This window comes from Schistocerca gregaria, chromosome 8 (assembly GCF_023897955.1).
Source record: "Schistocerca gregaria isolate iqSchGreg1 chromosome 8, iqSchGreg1.2, whole genome shotgun sequence".
Classification (NCBI taxonomy): Eukaryota; Metazoa; Arthropoda; class Insecta; order Orthoptera; family Acrididae; genus Schistocerca; species Schistocerca gregaria.
In genome coordinates, this window is record NC_064927.1 from 315,638,306 (window position 1) to 315,655,952 (window position 17,647).

Genomic DNA, 17,647 nt, shown 5'->3' on the forward strand with positions numbered 1-17,647 from the left:
TTCAGGATCAACTGCCGGAGCCTTCACCATTGAGCAATCCTCTGCAGGTCGTTGTACAAATCGATACTATTTTCTGGTGTTGCTAGTTTGCTATAAACAACCGCAACATCTGGGAAGAGCATCCGTACGCTTTCTACTAGATCATTTATAAACACTGCAAATAATAAAGGTCCTTTCGCACTTCCTATAGTTACTCCGGAAACTACCTGGACATCTGTCGATTTTGTTCCGTGAAGGGTGACGTGGTGACTTTTATATGCAAAGATTGTTTTATATGCAAGATTTCTGTTCACGGAATCCATGCTGACTTTTATAGACGTCATTTTACTTCTTCAAAATGTCACAATTCTCGACCATAAAACACGTTCCGTAATTCTACAACGGATCGATATCAACGACATAGGTCTTCGTGAAAATGAGAATAACCTGCGCTTTTTTACAGTCGTTAGCTACGTTTCGTTGCTCCAGCAATCTAAGACAAACTGATGTTAGAAGGAGAACAAGTTCTTTCGCAAAATCTTTTTAGGATTTAACAGGTATCTTCTTCAATAGTGAAGTAGTCAGCTTTCCTGAAGGAGAAAAATTATTTTGGATGTTATTTGGCAGTAAGAAAGGTATTAAAGCACAAATGGGTAAAGTAAAAGGGTGTTACGTACTGCCTTTTAAATGTTAATTTATTTGCTTTTGTTTATGTAAATCCTCAATACAACAAATAAATTTTCATGTTTTCGCGTGCGTGGAGGACTTTTATCCTCTTCTTTCATTCCTCAGGTTGAGGAGGGTTAATCACATGACCTCCATTATGTATTTTGCTTTAATTGATAACAAACTCTACTATTACTGCCAGTTCTTTAATTCTATACTCGGAGTTTTTGTAAGAATAACGGTCTGCCATGACTGCACTTTCGCCATTCATATGCCACCTCCATAGCAAACAGTTCCACAACAAACCCAGTTTTCGTGCCGACGTGCAAACAAAAACGACCAATCGTGACGGGCGATTCTCGTTAGAAAAACAGCGGCGCTGCAGTAGACGCACTTGCCACGAGCAGTCAAGTGAGACGAGAAAATCGCTCCTGCGAAAGAGGCCTCAGTATGAAGTACGTGACATCGGTAACAAAATACTGCACTCCTATACAATGCCAGCAAAGAGCAGCTTCTCAGCGCGAAGGGGGGTTTGAAAACCAGAGTTCTTTCCCAGACATGGTTCCTGAGGATTGGTACGCCGCCTCCTTCCTCCGTCCTATGAACCGACTGGCCCAGTCAGTCACAGGTGGGAGCTACAGTTTAATGTGAGCTCCAAACCACAACGCAGATCAGAAGTTTTTGCACAACCAAATAATTCTTCTTTTTTATGCTAATTGCTTCGTCCTCCAAGAACACTGGAGATCAAAAGCATGATATGTTGTTTGCCCATGGCTTTTCTGAACAGCGATTCTGTCGCAATCCAAACCACTGGCTGCAGTTCTTCAGCCAGGAAAATGTTCCACGTCCTGGACAACGTCTGCCATCAGTCTGTCCTTGCAGTATTAGCTGCAACAGGTTGTATTTGTTGTTGAGCATTATAAGGGCAAAAAATTTCCGTGTTACTTTCTCTTTATGATACTGAAAAATTCTGTCTTGTTCACATGCCGCTCTATCAGTCCACGGTATCATTAAGATCCTTCGATACGCCCACATCTCAAATTTTTCTAATTTCGCACCTAATACTGCGGTAAGTATGCATGACTCAACCCCGTATGGGATACTCAACACGTAGCATCGAAGTAACGAGTGTGAAGTGTAACGCTTATCCCACGGCTAGTAAGAACGTCCTTCACTTCGTGGAAAGAACTTTTCGCCTATTCAAATCCGCAGCGTAGTTCTTCAGAAGAGCGCCAGTTATCGTTGATTTGGCATCCCACATTTTTATATGATGGTACACTGTCGATATTATTATTATCGAGTGCGATAGTGCCCTGAAGGTCATCTCGGTTTCTGTTGATAACCATCCATTTTGTCTTCTTGATGTTCATGTGTTACCCCAAGATATTCCCCTGCTTAGTAACAGTGTTTAGTAGTTTTTGCAGATCTTTCAGCTGGTTGTACGTAAGACAGTGCCACCAGAATATTTGATATTAACGGTAATTTCATTAACCACCATTCCATGATACTTACTATCACAACTACCTTGGCGAATCTACTCAGAATAGATGTTAAAAGGTAATGGGGAGAGAATACAGTGCAGGCGAACACTTTTTATAACCATTCAGCTTCGGATCAACAAAAATGTGAAGCAATTTTTCGTCATAAACAGTGTCAAAATCTTCTTCATAATCGATAAAACCGGCATAAACATCCGATATCGTTGAACGTATACATGAAGACCGAGCGCCGCCCGAGTCGCGGAACCACTTCTGAATACAAATAATTAATCGCCTGAGGTTTAATAAAGCGATAATGTCCTAACTTTAGATCTGTAGTTTGACACTTTCCTAGTTGGCCACCGTGTTCAAATTATTCTAGGAAAGGGCTCAGTGAGGACGATACAAAATGAACCAGTTCATGTACTCATACACATCTACAAACATACTCCGCTAGCCACCGTACGGTGTTTGGAGGAGGGTACCATGTACCACTACCATTCATTTCGTTTCGTGTTCCACTCGCAGACACAGACAGGAAACAAACAGCTGTGTATATACCTCCGTACAAGTCGTAATCTCTCTGATCTTAGCCACCGTCTTTAAGTTATTCTAAGAAAGGGTTCACTGGGAACGATACAAAATGAAACAGTACAATATTCATCTACATCTACATACATATTCCGCTAGGCACTGTACGCTGTTTGGCGGAGGGTACTCTGTACCACTACCATTCATTTCCTTTCATTTTCCGCTCGCAGACAGAGCGAGGAAAAAAAACACTGTCTATATGCCTCCGTACGTCCCCTAATCTCTCTGATCTGATCTTTATATTCCTTACTCGAAACGTGCGTTGGCGGCTGTAAAAACGTTCTGGAGACAGTCTCAAATGCCGTTACTCGAATTCTGTCAATAGTGCTCCTCGAAAAGAACGTCGCCTTCCGTCCAGTGAATCCCTTTCGAGTTTCCGAAGCATACGTGCGTGTAGTTCGAACTTACAACTCTAGCAGCCCGCCTCTGAATTGCTTCAATGTCCCCCTTAATCCGATCTGACACGGACCCCAAACACTCTAATGGTACTCAACAACGGGTCGGACCAGTATCATATATATGCAGTCTTCTTTACCACACTTTCCTAAAATACTCTCAATAAGCCGACCATTCACCTTTCCTACTACAATCCTTACATCCTCATTCCACTTAACAGTGTTTTGCAACGTTACGCTTAGCTGCTTAATAGAAGTGACTATATCAATCAGGACACTACTAATGCTGTACTCTACCATAATGAGTTTGTTTCTCTTACTCGTACGCATTAATTTACATTTTTGTACATTTCGGGCTAGCTGCTATTCGTCACACGGACTAGAAATTTTGTTTAAGCCATTTTGTATCCTCCGACAGTCACTGAATGACAGTTTCACATACAACACAGCATCATCAGCAAGCAGCCACAGACTACTGCTTACCCAGTAGGCTTGATCATTTAAGTATATAGGTAGCCGAAGAAAGACCGAGCTCTAACAAATGGCATATGTAACATCGCTGGTACAGCAGTGAGGTTCAACGCTCGTTGAGGAGACGTCGTTACCCAGCGTAACGCCAACCAAGAAACGAATGTGCTTAGTGGCGAGGAGTGGGCGGGAATTGGAAGTTTGTGCGCATGCTGAGAGCCAGCGAAGCCGAGAGAGAGGATGCTGGCACTGGTGAGCGGCGGGACGGGCGTCGCCCATTCTGCTCTCGTCTTCCTGGAAGCTGGGTGCCAGCCTGTTTTGTACGGCGCAGGTGAAAGCTTGCGGGATGCTCCGGGCCGACGTAATTGCGCCCGTTGCGACACCGCGACAGCTGCCGCCGCCGCCGTGTGCCGCTGGGCCGGGCCGTGTCCGCCTCGTCCTTGGTCAGCCCGGACCTTACCGGAAGCCATCGGCCCACTCTGACGTAACTCACCCAGATTCCAGCGCTCCTTCTGGCTCAAGCACACCTACTCTAATTCACAAACAGCGTGTTTCAAAACGATCATCCCATTTCATAAATGTACAACGTCCACATGAATGAAGATAGGAACTTTAGAAGAGAGAAATTTTAAATTACCCACATGACTGAAACATTATCTTTAAAAGAAATTTCGATTTTACTTTGAACGCACATACTTCCTTGAGGAACTTTTCACAGTTCCACTTAGCGTCCAAGTTTCCATTTATCTTCCACGAATGTTTAACGTGTCCTCCACTGGACGGTCGACAAATATAGAGACGTGAGTGAAACTCATCCCATTCTTTTAACAGCATGTTTGGACTTACTGGAATCACTGCAGTTGCTGCGCAACGTCGCAGTTAACCCAAAGTTGTTAGAAGAGGAGGCAGATAGACGTAATCTTTCACCAATTCCATAAGAAAGTCACACCGTGAGATTTGTCAATGACAGATAATTACGGTTCTCACGTTCTAGGAGGTACTCTCGACGTAAACTACGTCACAGAGTTGTAACTGAAATGCACCTGTTGAAACAAAGGACGCATAAAGCCTTACGTTGCCATGATATTGCTATTTCGATGCAACGCACACTCCATTCCGGACGAAACAGGCAGTGAGCTATCTGCACTAGGGTCACCCCTACTGGCAACCACGTGAACTAAAAACTTACAACTGACACCTCGGTTAACTTTCAGTTTCAACATCTAAGTTCAAACGTACCCCAGGTTTCTATCTTCACTCATGTCTTGTGGCAGTGGATAAATCTTTTTAAACAACTGCGTATTATTTCACTTAACCCTGTTTTAGTTCGAATTAGATACTATATACTTCTAATGCCCAAGTAGCTACAAAGGATTCAAGAAGAAACACTTGATTCCCTTTCAGGTGCGGGCATTTAGAGGAAGTATCACAGTAAGTTCTCAATCTACGTATAGAAAGCAGGTATGTGTGTACGAATAGGATCTGCACACAAACCCCTGGAACAATTCCAACCAAATTTGGCACACAAACAGCGGGCCTTACAAGTATCAGCACTGCGGGGGTTTATAAACTCCTACCTCCCACAGGACCGGAGATACAGAGAAAACCTGTTTTTTCCTGCTCTTGGCATACAGGTTGGCCTGAAAAACACGCAGATTATATGGGAACAGCAGGGCGGTCTATGTATCAGGGATAAGAAAAGATTTTCCAGCCCCTTAAAAGTAGGCTTCAGTGCAGTGAAGTATTGACATGGTACCAGCATTTTTTATCAACTCGATTTGCAGTGCAGCCTATATTTTGAGAGCATAAAAATGGTTTCAAGTGCTTGATGTGTAATCTGTCTTGCAGAACAGGCATGTTGTGGGTGTAGTATCGAGTCTGCACCATCAACCTACTGTGCGCAGACTACACATGCTGATCAGCACAGCTGAACACAGAGGGTGAAGGTGATAGATAGTGAGGATGGGGAGAGGACAAGATAAGACAGAAAAAGGGGGAGGAGGAGATGGACAGACAGAGGTGCGGAAGGAGGTGATGGACTGAGCAATGTGAGAGGAAGAGATGTGTGCAATATATATGCCATATGCATATGTGAGGGGAGCCACAGGGAAAAGGTTACTTACTTCAATAAGTGCCATAACCGCCACAAAACCAGGTACCTATCCATCGTATATTGTGAATACTGACAGTGGGGACATGAAACAGCAGTGTAAGTGGCTTGCCGCCCGTCTCCTTGCGAAAAACTAAGAGACTGGAACGGAAGTATTCACTTAACTCATTGGGCACTGCACTCACTTCTCTGAGAGAAGTGCATATGAAAGATGACGTGTCGGGCAGTTTAGGTGGCCAATAAAAGGCCTCTACGAAAAGGTAACACTTTAGTAAGTTTATTTACAATATGTGCACTTAATGTAAGTTTATTTACAATATGTGAACTAAACAAGTGAAATATGCATAACTTAGAAGTGGTGTAGGTCCTTCTGTGGTGCTGAACTAAATACAATAAAATTGATTAATTGGTTGGTTGGTTGGTTGGTTTGTTTGGGGGGGAGGGGACCAAACAGCGAGGTCATCGGTCCCGTCATATCAGGGAAGGATGGGGAAGGAAGTTGGCCATGCCCTTTCAAAGGAACGATCCCGACATTTGCCTGAAGCGATTTAGGGAAATCACGGAAAACCTGAATCAGGATGGGCGGACGCGGGTTTGAACCGTCGTCCTCCCGAAAGCGAGTCCACTGACAATAAAAGTACCATATCTGACAGAAACAAATAATCTCGAATGCTGTTACACTCAAATAAGTAATAAGTAATCAAGTTTAGCAGAGTCGAGTGAAGTCGACGTATTGTCTCCATAACAGTCTTCCATACTAGAGTTGATATGAATATGTATGTTTACTGTTTCTGGGAGGAAAAGCTCCAAGTGCAGGTACTTAAAATGACGTGCCGGCCAATCAGAGTCAAACAGTGAGATCACGTGACTTTAGCATGCTCTGATGACGTATATGCATGGCGACCTCCATCGCAGACAGCAAGTGATGAATAGCGAACTCGCTTGCCAGCGTGCTAGCGGAAGGTTCACATGCGCCGTCTCCCGTATAGCTGTGAGTGGCGCGAAGTACGCCTGGTGCAGTCGATGAAGATGACGTCGATACCGCAAAGGAAATGTCAAAATGTATGAAAGGCTGGGATTTCACATAGTTCTTCTGTTCTGGAAGCAAGATTTACATAAAAATTAATTTTCTGTTAGTGCAGAGACGATGAGTTCCCGTTACTATTTGGTGGCTACGGGCTACTGTCGTACACAGCGTTCCTCACCAAGTTTCTCTCAGAGTGGATTAGCAGATTAGAGAGAATGAAATCACTTCAGCATGCCGGTCACCTTCAGAAATGCGTGTAGCACAACGTCACATAATGCAAATTTAGGCGAAGGTTACTATCAGTGAGCCACCTAAACAAAATGTGTAATAAAATCCTTGGATATTGTAATAAATACTCTATTTTCTGTGTAACTTAAACATTATCTTTTGCATTTCTCTATAGTAGGTATAGAATTCGTTAATATTCACTGTCAATGAAATATTTGAAACATAAAAACGGTTTTCCAGAATGGGCTATAATGTAATAGCTAATTGTTAAATATAACACACATCTAAATAAGTGTCCATATATTTAATATTTTTCTGTTTTTTGGAGTTGGCATCTGGAACCGAATAACATGTATTCCAAACAAAGAAGGCTAAAAATATCGTCTTCGAAAGTAAAAAAAATCACCCACACATTTGGCGGAATATCAAAAGACAAACTATTAGGAAACATATAATTAAAACCATTACATAAATTTTGTTTATAATGGCCTAGTTAAGCCTAGGATCAGATGAAATTCGAGACGGTTCATTCAAGGCAAGTCGTTCTACATCGCTTAAAATAACACCTCGTCTGCGTCCGCAGCAGATAACTTAATACTGTGAATATCACAAGACGGTGTCAAGTGCGCTTGCTTTCTAGTGATGGCTGCAAAAATTTTAGTCACTATTACCATATCACTACGACGTTTCACTCATTAATACTAGTCAATTACAATAACATGGTGCAAATTCTACCTTTTTTCACTGTTACTTCGTGTCTTCGTGAGACAACTAACCACTAAGCTGTAAGATGGTGAATCTTTGCAACACGGAGGACACGTAACGACCACCGGAATGCGCCTACTGTCGATATCCACACAGAAATCGAGCAGGCCCTTCGATAGCAGCCTTAACCTACATCAAATACAAATATCGTTTTTCACATGATATTAATTTGGCAACCCTTACAGTGTAATAACTAAGTGACAATTATCAACCTTAAAATGCTTCTAATATAAACTTAGCCTCTCACTTGTCAACATAGCCTGAAATCTGCTTCCCAGTAAATGTGAAAATGTATATGGCGCTGTAAACGAAGCACTGGACGATAACTATTCCACTCACTCTTCCAAGTGAGGAAGAGCAAATTCGGAGAAATAATGTCTTGTTAGTGCTCTGGGAACCCATTTACGAAGAAGACGAAATTGTTTCAGAGCCAGAAATGACTCGAGCGTTGCGAGCGGCGTTTCCTGGATTCAGCTGGTCTGGCATTCTCCGTTCCAAACGATGAAACGCTAGAGATCCGCAGTTTCTGCTACAGGTTAGCTACATAGAACGTGCTTTCGAAGAAACTACATCAGAAGAAAACTGAATGCTGAGAGTCATCGGACTGTCACTGCTCAACGTTGCTCAAACAATTTTCGAGCTTGCGGCCGGTCGTCGTTTAATTCAGTGCACGGATATTTGTACTGGGCACCTGCTGGTCACCTTCAGGTGAACCTCCGAAAACTAACGAAGACTTCCTCCGTTCCGCCCTATGGGCACGTTGCGAGGAACCCTCGTATGCGTCAAAATTCCAGGTTGACAGACAGACGATACTTCCGGGCAGCAGCGCTCTCGCTGGTGGAACCGCAGAACTCAGCTGTCCTCTCTGTGTTACCGCTCGCCGCGGCCGTTGGTGCACTCTGTCGTCTTCGATTACAACAAATCGTGGAGATGAAGGGGTTCCACGCACTGTACAATTAGTAGCTGCTATCCCGGTTCATCAGATTTTCCGCCAAGCGGAATTCTTTAAGGATAGAGTCCCCTAAAGTTCGGCAACAACGGACTTGCTTCGTTGCAAAAGCGAGTGAAATGTTGATCCTCGGTGCACCGTTCTTTCATAGCGCGTGTGGTCAGTCATATGTAATCCACACGACACTGACAAGGTGTTTTGTAAGTTCCTGAATTCCGCAATAACAGGTCGTCCTTCACCTACCCCAAAAGGACTGTAATCTTAGATGGTGGACAGAAAATCAATTTCAGTTGAAACAAAGCGGTGTGTCCGCCTCAAACTTTCTGCCGATTATTGAGAAAGAATCTGCGAGACGACCTTAGTAAAAAGTGATTCCACATCAAAGCTAACCAAACAGCCAGAGCTGTTCACACTGAGAGCCCCCAGTCTTTTCATAAAGTCAGCTGAGATACGACGTGATTGACGCTGTCAACGTTATTATCGTAAAAACTTTGACACGCACCGTGTTGCTCGTCTGCAACTACCTCTATTTTAATACCTGTACGACGTTGTGCCGCTTCTGGCGTGGTCATACTCACTGTCGAAGTTATTAGTTTACTATTTACCGTTTCTTATGTGGCTGGTGTAAGGGAAGAACAATCGCTGGCGTACTTTGGACGTTTCCGACAGGCGTACATGTATCCGGAATATCGCCAGCGTTTGTTCTAGACCAGTGCATAATGTCTGCAAGAACCAAATACACACATAATCTTCGCTACCCATGGGAACTTACTTCGCTGACGCTTATTCACAAAGAATAGTTCGACTTCCCTAGCGGCACCTTTGAAAAGGTGCTAAAACAATGAAGAAGACTTTTGCAATCTAGTACAAGTTGGGCGAATGTTTGGCCAAACACATGAATTCAAGGTAAATGAAAGACAATGGACAACGGAAAAACTTGGGCGAAGAGGGCAAATATGCATTCATCGTTCGAGAAGCCGCTGCTACACACCTTTCTTTATAAATCTCGCTTTGTTAGTTTCAGAAGACGTGCAAATAATAAACAGAACATTACACACTGCTTTTCAGGAATGACAGCGTGAACTTCCAAGACAATGTCGACGTTACACCTTATGTCTGCTTGTTCTATTTTTCGATGCTGGGCTACGAAATCCTATTCCCTCTGTTTCATTCGTCATGTAACTACATTCTTCCTCTCGGATCGTTTGAATGTACCAATTCGTTGAGAGCGACGTAACATGGTTTACTTTTCTGGGAAAATTAGTGTGACTGGGTGGGCCTAATATACGTAAATAATTATATGAAGCTACAGTTTTCGCTACTTTTGCCTGTCCGCGCAAAGGTACTATTTTAATCAGAGTCACTCGCAGCAGTTAACAAAAAGTACACACGTAAGAGAAGACCTAATCGAGACAGTGAACAGCTGTGTAGAGGAGTATGCCGTATGCTAATTTCCGAAGATACCGAAAGGAACTACTTATTTACAAAACGTTGTAGGTTGTGATGGGAAATTAAAATTCTTAGTTATCAAATCATTGTACAATGTAGAGTACGTAATGTGTTAAAACAGCCATATTAATGCCACAAAATTACAACCTTCCAATTCCCGCTACCATTTTTTACAAGATCCAAATAAGCGCATCTGTAATCTCATTTAGGTGGAACTACTTCTGGTACGAGAGGGATGTTTATGTCTGATTTAGAAAACATACTAAGTTATCGAGCGGACACCTTAACGTGCCAGTTTCAGGTGGGCGTACCTACAACTATGGTTGCGTAAGATAACGGTACAGATCGAACCATTACTACCTCGTTCACCATACTGCCACTCCCAACAAATAATTCCGGCGGCCATTGAAGAATGTTTATTCCGCGTTGCGTTGTGTAGTGCGCTGCTCGTTGTTATTTTGAAATGAGTGAAAAGGCTACTCGAGGTCGATCGAAGTAATACCCCCTGACCTCAAAAAGGATAGTTGATCGCTATCCCTGTGTGTCAGTTGTGCTCTCACAGAAACACAAATTGCGGGCGTAGGGTAACAACCCTGTGAGAGATAGGCAGGACTATTTCTCCCCCCCCCCCTTTTCCACTGTTTCCCCGCAATGGTCTTAATTAGACTGTTTGCAGATGATGCTGCCATTTACCGTTTTGTAAAGTCATCAAACGATCAAAACGAACTAATAATATTTTTAAAACGTGGCTAGAGACTATAAACAACGAAAAATGTGAAGTCATCCACAGGAGTATTGAAAGGAATCCACGAAATTTCTGTTACACGATAAAGCACACAAATCTGAAGGCTGGTAACTCAACTAGATACACAGGGATTATAATTACGAGTAAATTAAATCGGAGCGAGCATACAGATAATGTTGTGGGAAACACAAATCAAAGACAACGATTTATTTGGAGACGACTCAGAAAATGTAACAAGGTTACTCAAGTTCAAAGAAGAGCAGTGCCTTTTTTACTATAACAAAACAGGGGCGAGAGTACCACGGAGTGATACGCGAATTTGGGTGGCAGTAATTAAAACAAAGACGCTTTTCGCTGCGGAGATTCCTCTCATGAAATTTCAGCCACAATATTTATTTTGCGCCACCTAAATACTGAGAAATGATCATTATAATAAAATAAGAGAAATTAGAGCTCGCAGGAAAGATTTAAGCGACCGATTTTCCGCGCGCTGTACGAGATTGGAAAGGTACAGAAGTACCATGAAGATGGTTCGATGAACCCTCTACCAGCACTTAATTGTGAATAACAGAAAAATCATGTAGATGTAGATGGGGACGACCAAGTTACAGTGTACGCACTATACTGGGTTTTGAGCCACATTTTTGGCAGTTACGTTTTCCGTAACGTCGACTGGAGGTTACCCCACCAGTTCTTTCACGAACAAAACGAAAAACCATTATTTTTTTCAAAGCGGATCTATATATAACGATGCATTTAATCTGGAAGTTAACCATGGCTGAATATGAAACACTGGCTAAAGCCACATAGCATTATTACACTGAGGTGACAAAAAAGTCATAGGGGTATGAACATATACAGGTGGCGATGGTATCGCGTACACAAGGTATTAAAGGGCAGTGCATTGGCAGGGCTATCATTTGTGCTCACGTGAATCAAGTGAAAAAGTTTCCAACTTAAGAGTGTGCCAAGAATACCACATTTCAGGCATTGTGGCAATGCAGTAGCCCACGACCTTTACTTACCGACCGACAGCAGCGCTCTTTGCGTAGAGTTGTCAGTGCTAAAAGGCAAGCAACACTGCTACACATGAGCGCAGAAATCACTGTGGGACGTACGATGAACGTATCCGTTAGGATAGTGCGGGGAAATTTGGCGTTAATGGGCTATGGCAGGAGACGATGCCTGTGGTAACAGCACGACATCGCCTGCGGCGCCTCTCCTGGGCTCGTGACCACACAGGTTGGACTGTGGACGACTGGAAAACCGTGGCCTGGTCAGATGAGTCACGATTTCAGTTGGTAAGAGGTTATAGTAGGGTTAGTGTGTGGCGCGGATCCCACGAAGCAGCCATGGACTCAAGTTGTCAACAATCGTCTACTTTGAGACCATTTTCAGCCGTTCCCAAACAACGATGGAATTTTTATGGATGACACTGAGCCATGTCACCGGACCAAAATTACTCGCGATTGGTTTGAAGGACATTTTGGACAGTTCGAGTGAATGATTTGGCCGCCTGACATGTACCCTATCTAAAATCTTATGAGACATAATCGGGAGATCAGTTCGTGCACAGAATACTGAAGCGGCAGTGCCTTCGCAGTAGAGGCAGCAAGGCTCAGTATTCCTGTAGCGGACTTCCAACGACTTGCTGAGTGCATGCTATGTCGAGTTCCTGCGCTACGCCGGCCAAAACAACTTCCGATACAATGTTAGGAGGTATCCCATGACTTTTGTCACCAAAGTGTATGTATCCATAATCACTTTTTGCAGCGTGCGCTGTTTTGAATCTTCCTAGCAGGTTTCATTGTTACGTGTACCAAGAGCGAAGCTGAGGGCGGGCAGGGGCAGTGTGGTAGGCCTACGAGGCGAGTGGGATGCGCCGTGTCGCGTCGGGACGCCTCCGGGAACACAGGCGGCGACGCAGGTTCCGGGAAGACGCCTGGCCGGGCTAGCGCGGAGCGCATACACACGACGCCCATTAAGCGGCCGTGGGCTTCCGGCGGACGCTCCTTGCTCCGTTGCCCGACACTCCTGGGAGGGCGTCATGTAGTGTGATACTGCGGTGAAGAGGTCTGAAAATCATATGAGATTTACGTGTCGACATTCCTGCGTTCCAACACAGTTACTTTAAAGAGCCGTAATTTTGTAGAGTGGTTCTAAACTGCGCGCGCGCGCGCATGTGCGTGTGTGTGTGTGTGTAAATATTCTCTTCATTAGATATAAGGTGCTGCTCAGCGTTCTGTTTATATGAAGTTATGGTGCTGCTTCTATAACTGTCACAGTTCAACTGCTTGAATTCTTAGAATTTTGCTATCGGGAATGTACGAAATGTGAACTGCATTGATCCTTTCAGAGGAGAATTATGTGCTCGCATTTCTTTTATTGGAGCAAGACAGTTTCGCCATTGACGAAGGAGGAGGAAGTAAGAAGCGAGAAAGATTAGGCGTTTAACGTCCCGTCGACGATGAGATCATCAGCGAAAAAGAAGTAGTTCAGATTATCCGAGGAAGAACGAGAAATGGACTGTGATCTCTTCCAAGTTCACAAAAAACGTCCCCTCGGCGTGATCTGCAAAGAGGAAAGTAGATAAGGAAAACTGAAGGAAATTCAAACGTGGACCGTTGAACGGGTAATCAGTAACGCGTCAAAATGAGTCAGTTCCTAAAATCTTTGCACTGTCTCGCTAGGTATTGGTCGTTTGCTATAAGTCAGAATATAGGTCCTAACAGGCTTTGAGACACATTCTTATACAGTGAAAATCAAGACGCTTCTCTGACCAGCAGTTGGAATTTTTTATTCCCATAAACGAATACTGCAAAAACAAATTGGCCAAATTTATACAGGTATCCTCAGTCAAGTTTCGTATGACGCATTGGCGTCTGAGGTAACCGAAAACATACAGGAAACTACTTCACATTTGATGACTGGAACACCAGCCGGTATTGTGCGACGGAGCGACCCCACAGTTATGAGAGGCAGCCCAGTGTGGAAATGTAATATCTAATTCCACAAAAAACTGAACTTTGACAACAGACAAAAACATCTAAACTCATCGTACCAACTTAACATAAATCGCATAGCGCAGTGGTAAGACAATGGACTTGCGTTCAGAAGGACAGTGGTTCAAATCCCGTCAGCGGCATCCATATTTAGGTTGTCCTTTACTGCTTAAGGCAAATGGTAGGCTGTTGCTCTTCCAAAAATCAAATTATGCTAGCTACAAAGTAAGAAGGCAACTAATGCACAAAGTCATTCACCGTGCCTCTCAGTTTCTACTGACCCCGTCTCATTATTTAACAGAATCTCACTACAAAAGTAACTTTCGCATGATATGTCACTGCCAATTTACATAGCTCGATGCAACACCCTCAGTACGTGTAAAGAATTGCTTTGGGGTAGTACTGAAGGAAATTCAAAGAAATACGGAAAGAGACGAACAAAAATGACACTTTTATCCAAAGACAATAACTACACTGGAGTCGCCGCGATTTATGATGGACATCACAAAAGGCAGGCCATGGTTCTTAATAATATCACCACCGACAGTAATGCATGCTCTGCAATTTGCTCCCATGGTTGTCACGAGGTTGGTAAGGATTGCTGGTGGTACGGGGTTTCATTCCTCCACCAGCACGGTTAACAACAGCTGCATGCTCGTTGCTGCATATGGAGGTGCTGTAATACCTCTCACCAATCCATCCCACGAGTCCTCGATGGGATTTAAGTCGGGGGAATGGACAGGTGAAGCCATTCGTCGAATATGCCCCCGTTCCAGGAGCTTCTCCATCCCTAAAATGAAGACAGGGCCGAATGCACCCCTGAAAAGACGCATGTGGGGAAGGAGTACAGCGTTACAATAACGTTGACCAGTGAGCGTACCGTGTTCGAAGATTTGGAGGTCTGCACGCCCGTGCAAAATCGTGCCTCCACACATCACAAAAGACCACCAAAACGATCATGTTCGACGATGTTCCTGGGTATGTGGCGTTTTACCACCTCTCGCCATATGAGGGTACGTCCAGCATCTTGACCGTTTTGGTGGTCCAGGTGTTATGATGTGCGGAAGCGTGATGTTGCTTGTGTGTACTAACCTCCAAATTTTTGAACCCGGTACACTAGCACGTCTATGTTATTGTGACACTATATTCCTTCCAGCGCGTCTTTTCAGGGGTGCTTTTGCCCGTAACTTCATTTTTATGAATGACAATGCGAGACGCATCGAACTGCTTTGGTGAAACGAGAGGATATTCACCGAATAGACTGCCCTGCCCGTTCCGCCGACTTATCCGGCAGTTGTCAAACGCGCTGGTGGAAGAATGAAAAACCACACCCCAAGGACTCCTTACGAGCATTGTGGCCAGCATGAAAGCTCATTGCAGAGCATGCACTGCCGGAGGTGGATATCACACAAATTATTAAGAGCTATGTCCCGCCTTTTGTAATGTTTAGGGGAGCAAGATAAATCGCGGTGACTTCATCGTAATTATTGTCTTTCAGTAAGTGTGTCATTTTTGTTCGGCTGTCTACTTCTTTCAGTTATCCTCTGTACTACGCTGTAGTAGTTCTTTCTATGTATGGTTCTATATGTGCTTGAAGTTTCATCGAGCTATGTTGTACTTGGCCGCAGAACATTCTGCGAATGTTAATTTCGCCCGTAAGATGCGCACCACTTCTGACGCCTGTGAACTGGTGACCAAGTAAAAGAATACTTTGTATTTTGCAAACATTGATTTATAAAAACCAATATTCATCAATGTGGACGGCGGAAAAGAGTTGGAACATTTGTACCGAGTGTCACTTCTATGGAGAGAGTTTGAATTGGATGGTTCGGTTCCGAGCTGGCGAAGCAAAAACTACCTGAACAGTGCTGCGTTCAACGAATTTCATGGTCGCACAAATGTCTCTCCGCGCAAGTGTTGCAAACTCGGCGAGGAGTACCAGCTGGTAGCAGGTATGGACGGCTGGGCGGACGAGATGAGGAGCGCGTGACCTTGCCGGGGCGGGGACACGGGCAGAGGGGCAGCGGCTCCGGGACCCGTCCCGCATTTGTCAGCCCCGTTTCGTGACTCGAGTTATTGGCCATAACGTGAGCGGACGAGCCGCGCTGCCTTGCTTAATGCCCGTCGAGGAGATTAACTGCGCACGTCGGCAGCGCACAGGAGGGCGAAGACAGGCCGAGCATCCGCGAAGACGCACAGCGGCTCACCGTTAACCACGCCCGGGACCCCTGCCAGCCGCTACCAGCCGTCCTCACTGCATCCGCCTCGACAGGCAGGCGGGAGAGCTTCTGGCGCCGCATCAGCGCAGCCCTGTCCACTTCAGCACGTAGGTCTGCCTGTAGTAGTCTGCACGGGTAAGAGAAATGCTGCCGACAACCACAATTCCGTTATTTGCTTCCGCAAGTCTTATATACTTATTCGCAGATAGTAAATCAGTTTCGTCCAATCGGTACGCCAGAGCCCGACGGTAGACTTGCGCGTATGCTGATTTTTCGTCTGCTGAAGTCGGACCTCGTAATTTTCACTCCACTAACAAGGAGCGCACGGCAAGCGCCATAACCAGATTTCCCAGAGATTTCGCTCAATTGTAGAGGGCGGCAAAATAAAGCGAACACTTGTCTCGGCTTATCTGTAGAAACTCAACAGTTTCTTAGAAAAAGACGGTCAAAGTTTTCGAAGCAGACTGGATGCCTTTTATAGCGCGGTAAGTTTAAATGACGCCTTCGCAACGTGATTAGTGTCGTGACTTCACACACTTTCGTGCCCCTTATTCGAAACCCGATTATTGCTTTTTGTCCCAGTTTTCATTTATTTATTCATGTCTGTAGAAGGTCAAGAGGACAAAACCAGCTGGACAGGACAGACTCGCTTGAATACAAGACCCTCCTTGCCCGCTGCAAAAATAAACGAGTATACTTGCTGGCCAGCCGAAACGCACTTCTCGAGAACAAGTATGCGTCCCAAATATTACTGACAAGACACGAAACAGGAATTTCACTGAAAGAAATTCATTTCTTTTTCATTAATCTTTTTGTTTTACACATTCATGGAACACTATTCTACGGACATGGGTAGATAAACAATTTTTTTCCTTTATTGTTGTTATGTTGCCCCTAGACTGGAAAGGGAACTTGAGAAGAAAAAAATCTACTTGCCACCGCCATGCGTAACCTACGGAAAAAGAAGAACAGTATCCTTTCAAGTGTTGGCGCCTATCTACGCCTATCTCAGAACAACTAACCAATTATTAAAAGAGCGTAGGAAAGGAAGAAAGTATGGGTAGAGAACGCACAGAGGAGCGATGTTATTTTCTTTGTAATTTTTTTCCTTTCTTTTTTCTTTTTTTATGTTATTTTTATTTATTTTAAGTACCAGAATTCCAGCAGTCGCTCGCGCCTTCCGATGATGGAACATCCAAGAGTATGATCACGAAATTTTAAAGGAGATTCCGTTCGTGGTTCGTTCAGAGCATCATGTCAGCAAAATAAGCGTCAGCATCTCATGAGTTGGACAGTTCAGCTGCAGGGCGGGGTAGAAAGATGGAGTTGCGAGCAAGTGCACAATGTAGATAGATAAGGTTCATCCAATAACTCAGTTCTGACTTCTCGCCGGGGCCAAAAAGTTAACCGACGGTATGGCCGCGTATTCAATTCAAAGCGTTAGATTTCGTTGAAGGGTAAAATAATCACATACGTAAATAAAATTGTCTGGAAAGTGAACTGAGCGGATGTCTGTCGGGTCGGGACGTCCGAAGACGTACCACATGAGAATCAGTGGGCATCTGTGTCGTCCACA

General features: G+C 44.2%; 1 protein-coding gene across 2 annotated transcripts in view; it reads right to left on the minus strand.

Moving 5' to 3' along the window:
* The window catches only part of LOC126284187 (Krueppel-like factor 8), a 1,008,191-nt gene that overhangs the window by 193,469 nt on the left and 797,075 nt on the right, over positions 1 to 17,647 (minus strand). The gene's annotated exons all lie outside the window — the stretch shown is intronic.